We start from the raw sequence: 9,130 nt of genomic DNA, 5'->3' as shown, positions 1-9,130 counted from the left end.
TAAAGATTGAAAATCTATATTTTCAATATATTAAGGCACTGTCCAGAACCTCTATGTAGAGTGCTAGGATTAGTTTTGAGACAAGGCATTAGTAGTAGGCTAGGTCAGGTCTAGTCCCCAATGAAAATCACAGTATAGAATATCAGAATATTAATATTCAATTGAATATTTATTATGCTCATGACTCAGAGTCCGATGGCCATAACAAAAGCAACGACTCCTACTCTGTCACTCTGAAATGGGCAACACTCACCTCACTCACTCAGAAGACTATTTAAATCACTTCTAACTCTTCAACCGAACAGTATTTGCATTGCCACCACAAACAACTCAATACTACTTTTCCTACTGCATGCGTACATGATTCAAAGGCAACAACCTTTATACAATTCACAAAGCTACCACATTTTTTACACGATTCAAAGGTTACAACAACAATCATTAGAAATATAAATTCAAAAGCTCTACTTTTTCTGAAACCGTCTTTTTACTCTCTCTCTCGCAGGTTCTATCCCCCGTCTGGGTTCTGAAGCCACATCTCTCTCTCGCTCTCTCTCTCGCTCTCTCTCTCTCAGCTAAAGCACCTTTTAAAATAGCACACTCCATCCACAGTGCCCGCCTGCCCAGAACCTTAGCATTTACATAACGTTACATAAGCGACACCTCTTGAACTTTTACTTGTACTTCCCTCCTACCATTCTATCTATCCATTATCCTCAGACCCTCTCCCTCACTCTCGAGTTCTATTCTTCCCTTTGTCATCTAACCACAATAACACTTTTCCTCTTGTGCTTTCTCGTTGCCATGACTTGCACAGCTTATTGTCCCTCATTCATTTATCGTGGAATCTTTCTATTATTCAAACATCAGTTGACAGCAGCTGATAAGTAAGAGCGAGGATGTCAGATGCAGCATAATATCAGTGTTTTTTGCTTTTCATCTCAGTCAATCTGACCAGCTAGCAATGGCAGATATTCTGCTGCATGATTCACCCACTCAGCTACACCCACGCATGCAGCGTCCTAGCTGGCTACATTTCACACATACATACAGTACAATCAAGAACACAGACAGCATGCACTCCCACACACTCCCCTGTCAAACAATGCAGGGCCACATATTTTTTTGAATCCAAAATCTACAGAAAAGATAAATATGTTCAGTCTGAAATATGTTCATATCTGTATTCTCCAATGATAATAACGATGATGATACATAGGAGTGTCAGTTTGTTTGTGCTAAAATGCCAACTCCCTGTCAATCACTGTCATGCCAAACATGTTTGGCTTGACAATGACAGCAAATCAAATTGTATTGGTCGCGTACACATATTTTACAGATGTAATCGCAGGTGCAGTGAAATGCTTATGTTTGTAGCTCCAACAGTGCAGTATACACTATACAGTTGAAGTCGGAAGTTTAAATACACTTAGGTTGAAGTCATTAAAACTCGTTTTTCAACCACTCCACAAATTTCTTGTTAACGAACTATAGTTTTGGCAAGTAGGTTAGGACATCTACTATGTGCATGACACAAGTAATTTTTCTAACAATTGTTACAGACGGATTATTTCACTTATAACTCACTGTATTACAATTCCAGTGGGTCAGAAGTTTACATACACTAAGTTGACTGTGCCTTTAAACAGCTTGGAAAATTCCCGAAAATGATGTCATGCCTTTAGAAGCTTCTGATAGGTTAATTGACATCATTTGAGTCAATTGTAGGTGTACCTGTGGATGTATTTCAAGGCCTACCTTCAAACTCAGTGCCTCTTTGCTTGACATCATGGGACAATCAAAAGAAATCAGCCAAGACCTCAGAAAAAAAATCGTAGACCTCCACAAGTCTGGTTCATCCTTGGGAGCAATTTCCAAACGCCTGAAGGTACCACGTTCATCTGTGCAAACAATAGTATGCAAGTATAAACACCATGGGACCACGCAGCCATCATACCGCTCAGGAAGGAGACGTGTTCTGTCTCCTAGAGATGAATGTACTTTGGTGCAAAAAGTGCAAATCGATCCCAGAACAACAGCAAAGGACCTTGTGAAGACGTTGGAGGAAACCGGTACAAAAGTATCTATATCCACAGTAAAACGAGTCCTATATCGACATAACCTGAAAGGCTGCTCAGCAATGGATAACATGTATTTTTTTCCTCAGCAATCTACACACAATACCCCACAATGACAAAGCAAAAACAGAACAGAAATACCTTATTTACATAAGTATTCAGACACCTGTCTATATAAGGTCCCATAGTTGACAGTGCATGTCAGAGCAAAAACCAAGCCATGAGGTCGAAGGAATTGTCCGTAGAGCTCCGAGACAGGATTGTGTCAAGGCACAGATCTGGGGAAAGGTACCAAAAAATGTCTGCAGCATTGAAGTTCTCTAATAACACAGTGGCCTCCATCAATCTTAAATGAAAGAAGTTTGGAACCACCAAAACTCTTCCTTGAGCTGGCCGTCCGGCCAAACTGAGCAATCGGGGGAGAAGGGCCTTGTGCCAGCCACTCCTCAGTGACTGGCACATGACAGCCCGCTTGGAGTTTGCCAAAAGACACTTAAAGACTCTCTTTTTCAGCGGGAGGGACTGGGAGACTAGTCAGGATCGAGGGAAAGATGAATGGAGCAAATACAGAGAGATCCTTGATAAAAACCTGCTCCAGAGTGCTCAGGGCCTCAGACTGGGGCCAAGGTTCAACTTCCAACAAGACGATGCTAAGCACACAGCCAAGACAACACAGGAGTGGCTTCGGGACAAGTCTCTGAATGCCCTCGAGTGGCCCAGCCGTGGCCCGGACTTGAACCCGATCTAACATCTCTGGAGAGACCTGCAAATAGCTGTGCAGCAACTTTCTTCCCATCCAACGTGACAGAGCTTGAGAGGATCTGCAGAGAAGAATGTGAGAAACTTCCCAAATACAGGTGTGACAAATTTGTAGCGTCATACCAAGACTCGAGGCTGTAACCGCTGCCAAAGGTGCTTCAACAAAGTATTAAGTAAAGGGTCTGAATACTTTTTAATTTTTTTTAATACATTTGCAAAAAAACAAGTTTTTGCTTTGTCAACAATTTAATCTATTTTAGAATAAGGCTAATGTAACAACATGTGAAAAAGTCAAGGGGGTCTGAATACTTTCCGAATGCATTGTATACATATGAAGTGGGTAAAACAGAATGGAAACATATCAAAGTGTTCAATGACTACGTACATAGGGCAGCAGGGTAGCGTACCGGGTGGTAGCCGACTAGAAACAGTGACTAAGTTCAGGGCAGGGTACTGGGCGAAAGCCAGCTAGTGGTGACTGTTTCACAGTCTGATGGCCTGGCGATAGAAGCTGTTTATCGGTCTCTCTATCCAGGCTTTGATGCACCTGTACGGTTTCCGCCTTCTAGATGGTAGCGGGGTGAACAGGCCGTGGCTCGGGTGGCTGAGGTCCTTGATGATCTTCTAGATGGTAGCGGGGTGAACAGGACGTGGCTCGGGTGGCTGAGGTCCTTGATGATCTTCTAGATGGTAGCGGGGTGAACAGGACGTGGCTCGGGTAGCTGAGGTCCTTGATGATCTTCTAGATGGTAGCGGGGTGAACAGGACGTGGCTCGGGTGGCTGAGGTCCTTGATGATCTTCTAGATGGTAGCGGGGTGAACAGGACGTGGCTCGGGTGGCTGAGGTCCTTGATGATCGTCTTGGCCTTCCTGTGACACCGGGTTCTGTAGATGTCCTGGAGGGCGGGCAAACTTGATGATTGAGTTGGAGATTTCCGTGGCCATGCAGTCATGGGTGAACAGGGAGTACAGAATAGGGCTGAGTGCGCACCCTTGTGGGGGCAATGGAGTTGGCAAGAGCACAAACAGATCTGGGACCAGGCTAATATATAATTAATATTCACAATAATAATCTTCAGCGGAATCAATCAATTATGCAATAACCTCGTCTGGTGTGTTTGAAGTACCCCGAAGAAACAATCTACAAGCCTCTGAGAGATCGTCATAGCATGAACCAGCCGCTAAAGCAAAAGGTAGATGTCATCTGTGTCATTCAATGCTCCAGAGCTCAATATCAACTGTAACACTTACTTGGGTTAGGGTAAGCAGCGAAAATGTTTCTTTCTGCAACAACAACAAAAAAAAGTGGCACATATAGTGAGTGACACAGTAATGGTATTGGGAGATTAGTCACCCAGACACACTGTGGTGATGATGATGAAAGACCACTGATGTACTACTAACCTGGGTACTAGTCGGTTTGTGCCATCATGCTCAGACAAACACAACAGTTCGTCTGTCAGCCTCCTCAGATAATGTGTGTATTGATTCTCATGTGAAATATAGCTGACAATTACGACAGCCCCCCACCACACACACACCTACTGCCACCTCTCTGGCCTTGTTCACAATGATCTAATTAATTTGGACAGAAATAGACTGAGCCCTACATTTCTGCAAAAAAACAGTTCGGCTTTGGATGTATCTACGATGTAATACACAGAAGTCACAGTTTCTATTTTATAGGAAAATAAAAATATGAGACAGATGAAGAGCACAAGTAAAAATTTAAACAGACAAAATGCTGAAAATCTACTGTAAGGGGATGATGGCCAACACTTACAGCAGTAAAATAAAAATGTTGGAAAATAATATTGTGGGGCTTACTTTTCCCAATAGACAAAATGCAGGTGACACAGAATCACCAAGTTAAAATATTTATTTTCACATTTATGCATTTCAACAACAAGTTCTCATAATTGCACACAAAAGCTTTACAATAGATCCCTCCATACGCATCACTTAGTATTATTCACCATCAAAAACCAAGCAAGGTAGGCTACTGTAGATCAATAGTTAATTTCATCAAGACATCTTCAGGATTTCATAGCTTTACAATGCAAAATTAATTTCAGAGCACGTTATTATATATTTGGCAAAGATCAAATATACCACTTTCACTCATTTTCATACAACAACCAATCAACACTTTTCATAAATTAAATATATAACAAATGTGTCGCTTAAATTCAGAACCTTTCATTCTAACAATCAAAAGAAACAGATACTGTAGATGAAAATCCAACAGAATTTCCATATCAATCAACTTGACAAAGTATATATATGTAACTTATTTGATGCAACAAAAAAATACATTAAATAAAGAAACTAGAAGGAGAATTCTTACATTTTGCTCATATGGTAATATAAATTGATGAATTAAGCTGTTATTAAGGTAGCATTTACTGGGACTATCTTTACTGAAATTAAGCATGGATACTATAGTATATGACAGAAATTGGTAATTGTGTTAACCTAAACTCATTTGTAATTTAATCAAAACAAAGGCTGTCATAATCAATGTGAGATCAACAACTATGAAGCAGACTCCCTCTGGTTCTATCCCAAATGGCACCCTATTCCCTATGGGCCCTGGTCTAAAGTAGTGCACTATATGGGGAATAGGGCGCCATTTGAGATGCAGACAGTGTCTCTCCTCTCACACCTCTGTGTGGGTTGAGGAGTGTGAAGAGGATGAAGAGGAAGATGAAGAGGATAACGTGTCTTTTTTACTTGTCTGACGAGTGGAACCTTCAGCGGCCCTGAACTGCCAGGTAACCTTCCTCGGTTGCTCGGTTACAGGGACTGGAACTTCCTCTGTCACTGGCTCGGTCACTGGCTTCACTTCCTCACAGAATAGATAAGACAACACCTCCTGCTCTAGCTCCTTCCACAGATCCCATGTTGGTTGTTTGATTGGTTTAGATTTAGCCTTAGGACCAGACTCGGACTCATCAGAATCCCAGTCACTGTCTCCAACCATGGAGCCGAGTACAAAGTCCACTCCGGACCCGCTGTCATCAGAGGAGTCAGACTCCTTGGAACTACCAAGGAAAGAAGAGTGGCCTTCTGTTGCGAGCCGGTGACACTCAGGACCTGCTAGGTAAACAAAGCTATCTGTTGAGAGGAAGTCACTTTCCTCAACGTTGGGGCAGAGGTGTTTGGAGAGGGAGGTTGGGGGTGTAGACTCAGTCAGAGAAGGGAGAGAGGGGTGCTCCTCCTGTGCTGATGAGACAGCAGGGGGCACAGACACAGCCAGGTATACAAAACTATCTGTAGTAACGAACGGATCCAGGTCACTGCTGTCCAGGCCTGATTTATTCTGTGGTATCTCATGTCTGGAGGGGGATAAGGGGAGTGGGGAGTCAATGCCAGAAATGATTTGAACACTCTTGTTCCTCGGTTTCAATTCTGCCTGGTTGACAGGGGTGGAACTATCATATAGATCTGGATTATCAGGCCCTTCATTGCTGGTGGACTGCAGCTCACCCATTTCGGGTTTTTTCATCAAAGGTGATTCTTCCTCAAACCCATGCCCCTCACAGTGAGAGGAGCTCTTTAAGAGTGATGGGTAGCACCACTGGAGCTCTGTGCTCTCCTCCCTCCCCCAGTCTTTAAATGCCACCTCGTCTTTATCCTGGTCCAAAGACGTGTTGCTCCCCAAGTCTGACTCAGTCAAGGGTCTGTCACTACCATCTGAGGCGTTGTCTTCCTGGCTGGTCTGACTGGGGTTCGACATGAAGACTCCACTTGAGTCTGACTCCAAGGTCAGGTTGGAATCAGGCGAACCGTCTTCCTTGAGATTCTTTGTCGTCCCTGTTGAACACCCCATGGCAAGGAGTTCCAGGCTGGGTTGGGTACTGATCTGCTTAGGTTCAGAGACCCTTACAGAAACAACAGATTGCTCTGCTGTGAGCTGTGAAACTTTCTTTCTCAGAGAATCTGTCAGACATTGTTGTGCCACAAGTTCACTCTCTACTTCCTTGGCCCTTCTCTCCAGCTCCAGGAGAGAGAGTTCAGAAGCAGCACTAGAGGGTGGGTGAGATCCTCCAAACCCAGAAGGGGGTTTGAGCAGAGGCCAGTGCCTCAGAGAGCCAGTGTAAGACTCTGTGTCCCCCCAGCCTTCATCCCACAGTGTGTTCACCATACCGAGCACTACGTCCCACTCTTCCACCTCCTCCCCCTCTGCACCACCACCTCCTGCTCCACCCTCCTGCTCCTTGCTTTCTGGATCTCCCTCCTTCACACTTGACTCAGCACCATCGCTGCTTTTACATTCTGGCTCCTCTCCTTCTTCCCCTTCCTTCTCTGGTTTCTGGAGAGTTTTTTTTGCAGAGTAGACCCTCCAATTTTCCAGGTTTTGCTCCTTCAAGGAGTAACCCACCCTACCTACCAACCCTACCAATTTACCCTGGTGCTCAGAAAAAGGGGTGAGGCGAGGAAGATTTTTTCTCTCCATGGCACTAAGAACCACCAGGGAGGGCAGAGGGGGAAGGATAGGGAGGTTATGGAGTGCACCGCCTTGTCTAACAGTTCTCTTCCTTACAATCAGTCTGCGAGGCCAGGTGGATTCCATAGGCTGGGGGCTCACAGCACGAGCAGGAGCAGGTCCTGGGGAAATCTGATCGAGCATGAGGGGGGTAGTGTCACGGGTTGGCTCTGGGGAGAAGGGAGAATCATTGTCAATGGCTGAGTCCAGTGCCTTGGTCCTGGGCGTAAACCCAAAAACCCCAACATTCTCCTCTTGAGACATTGAGCCCACTGAGTGGGATACCTCCCTTTTTTTCTCAATCTCTACGCCTTTCTCTGTCGTTCTTTCTCTTTCTCGATCTCTTTCTCCTATCCTTCTGAGATCCTCTTGAACACATTGGAGGGCCGTCACAGAGAGCTGGGAGAGAGGGGGTTTGGGAGGCGGATGACGAGGCTGAGAGGGGGGTGATTCTTCGAAGATGAAGCTATGCTGCTGAAACGGCAGGGGTTTGGCTGGGGATAAGAACACAGGGGTGTGACAGCCTGAGGAGAGGGGTGACCCGGAGAAGGGTGAGATGAGAGGGGAGGTCATGCTGTGTTGTAGGTAGAGCGGATTTAAGAAATTCTTCTCCATTACATCACCAGATGATAGTTCTAGATGCTCAAGATTCTTGGGGGGTGTCAGGACTTTCCAGGACTGCCGGCAGTTGTCCCCTCTCTTGCCGCTATCATGCTGGTGTTGATGTCTCTTGCCACTGGAAGAGGAAGTTCCCTCAGGGGCTGACATCAAGGAGACACTGGGGGACACTGACCTGCCCCCAAACCCCCCTGGGGACCGGCTGCTCTGGCCAGCTTCAACCAGCTTTAGCTGGTCAAAGATCACCCTTTCATCCAGCCTTCTACCTACGGAAGGTATGGGAGTCGTGGATCGTGCCTCGAATGTGATCATGTCCACGCAGGCACCTGCTCCCACCCCTAGGTTGCCATTGCTGGAGAAGTTGTTGTCCTGGCCTCCCCTGGAGGTTATGGTGTTCTGAGCAGAGCCATGGTCAATGTGTTCATTGATACACATTGTGTCGTAGATGGAGCGCTGGGGGATGTAACCGTCCTCATTATAGCCATCCCCGTCTACACTCTTCTCCAGGCAGCAGGAGCTCTGCCTGCAGCAACCCGGTCGACTGAGAGGCTTCCCCATAGTGTCCTTTCCACTACCAGCAAAATGTTTTTTTTCTTCTTAATAGTCCAAAAAGAGATCGTAATTAAAATATACTAGATACACGAGAGGTGCAGGGAGACAACTTAAAAATGTCTAAGATGCAAATTAGCTTATTCCTTTTGATCATGCAATAGTCAACTATAAATATGAGAAATATTCAGATTGAGGAGTGCCATCTGTAAAATCTGTCAACACAGTCTCCTCTCAATAATAACAGTAGAGGAGCTTGGGAATTTATTTTTAGTCATACATACAGGAATATTAAAGAACAATTTTGCTCGCTTCCTCTGACTGCAGCCAACACAAAAACAGAGGAATTTAATAGTTGCAGCTTCAAAAAATAACATGACTTCAACAACATGATTCCGGGTAACTCACTGCTCTCTGTGCTGGTCCATTCAGAACCCCCAAAGCATTTCTCATCGTCTATCTCTGCATTAGTTTCTCCTCATACTTGTCTCTGCTGTCATCAACTTCCATTGTGCCCATCAATAAAGAAGTCAGATGCCAAACACTTGCTATTGCCATAGCAGCTGATCAATACATCCCCTTTCTTGCTTGCGCTCCAGAATAAAGCATTTCTGAAATGAAGAAATTCAGGTTTAGG

This window comes from Salmo trutta, chromosome 33 (assembly GCF_901001165.1).
Source record: "Salmo trutta chromosome 33, fSalTru1.1, whole genome shotgun sequence".
Classification (NCBI taxonomy): domain Eukaryota; kingdom Metazoa; phylum Chordata; class Actinopteri; order Salmoniformes; family Salmonidae; genus Salmo; species Salmo trutta.
Note: the sequence above shows the minus strand (reverse complement) of the source record.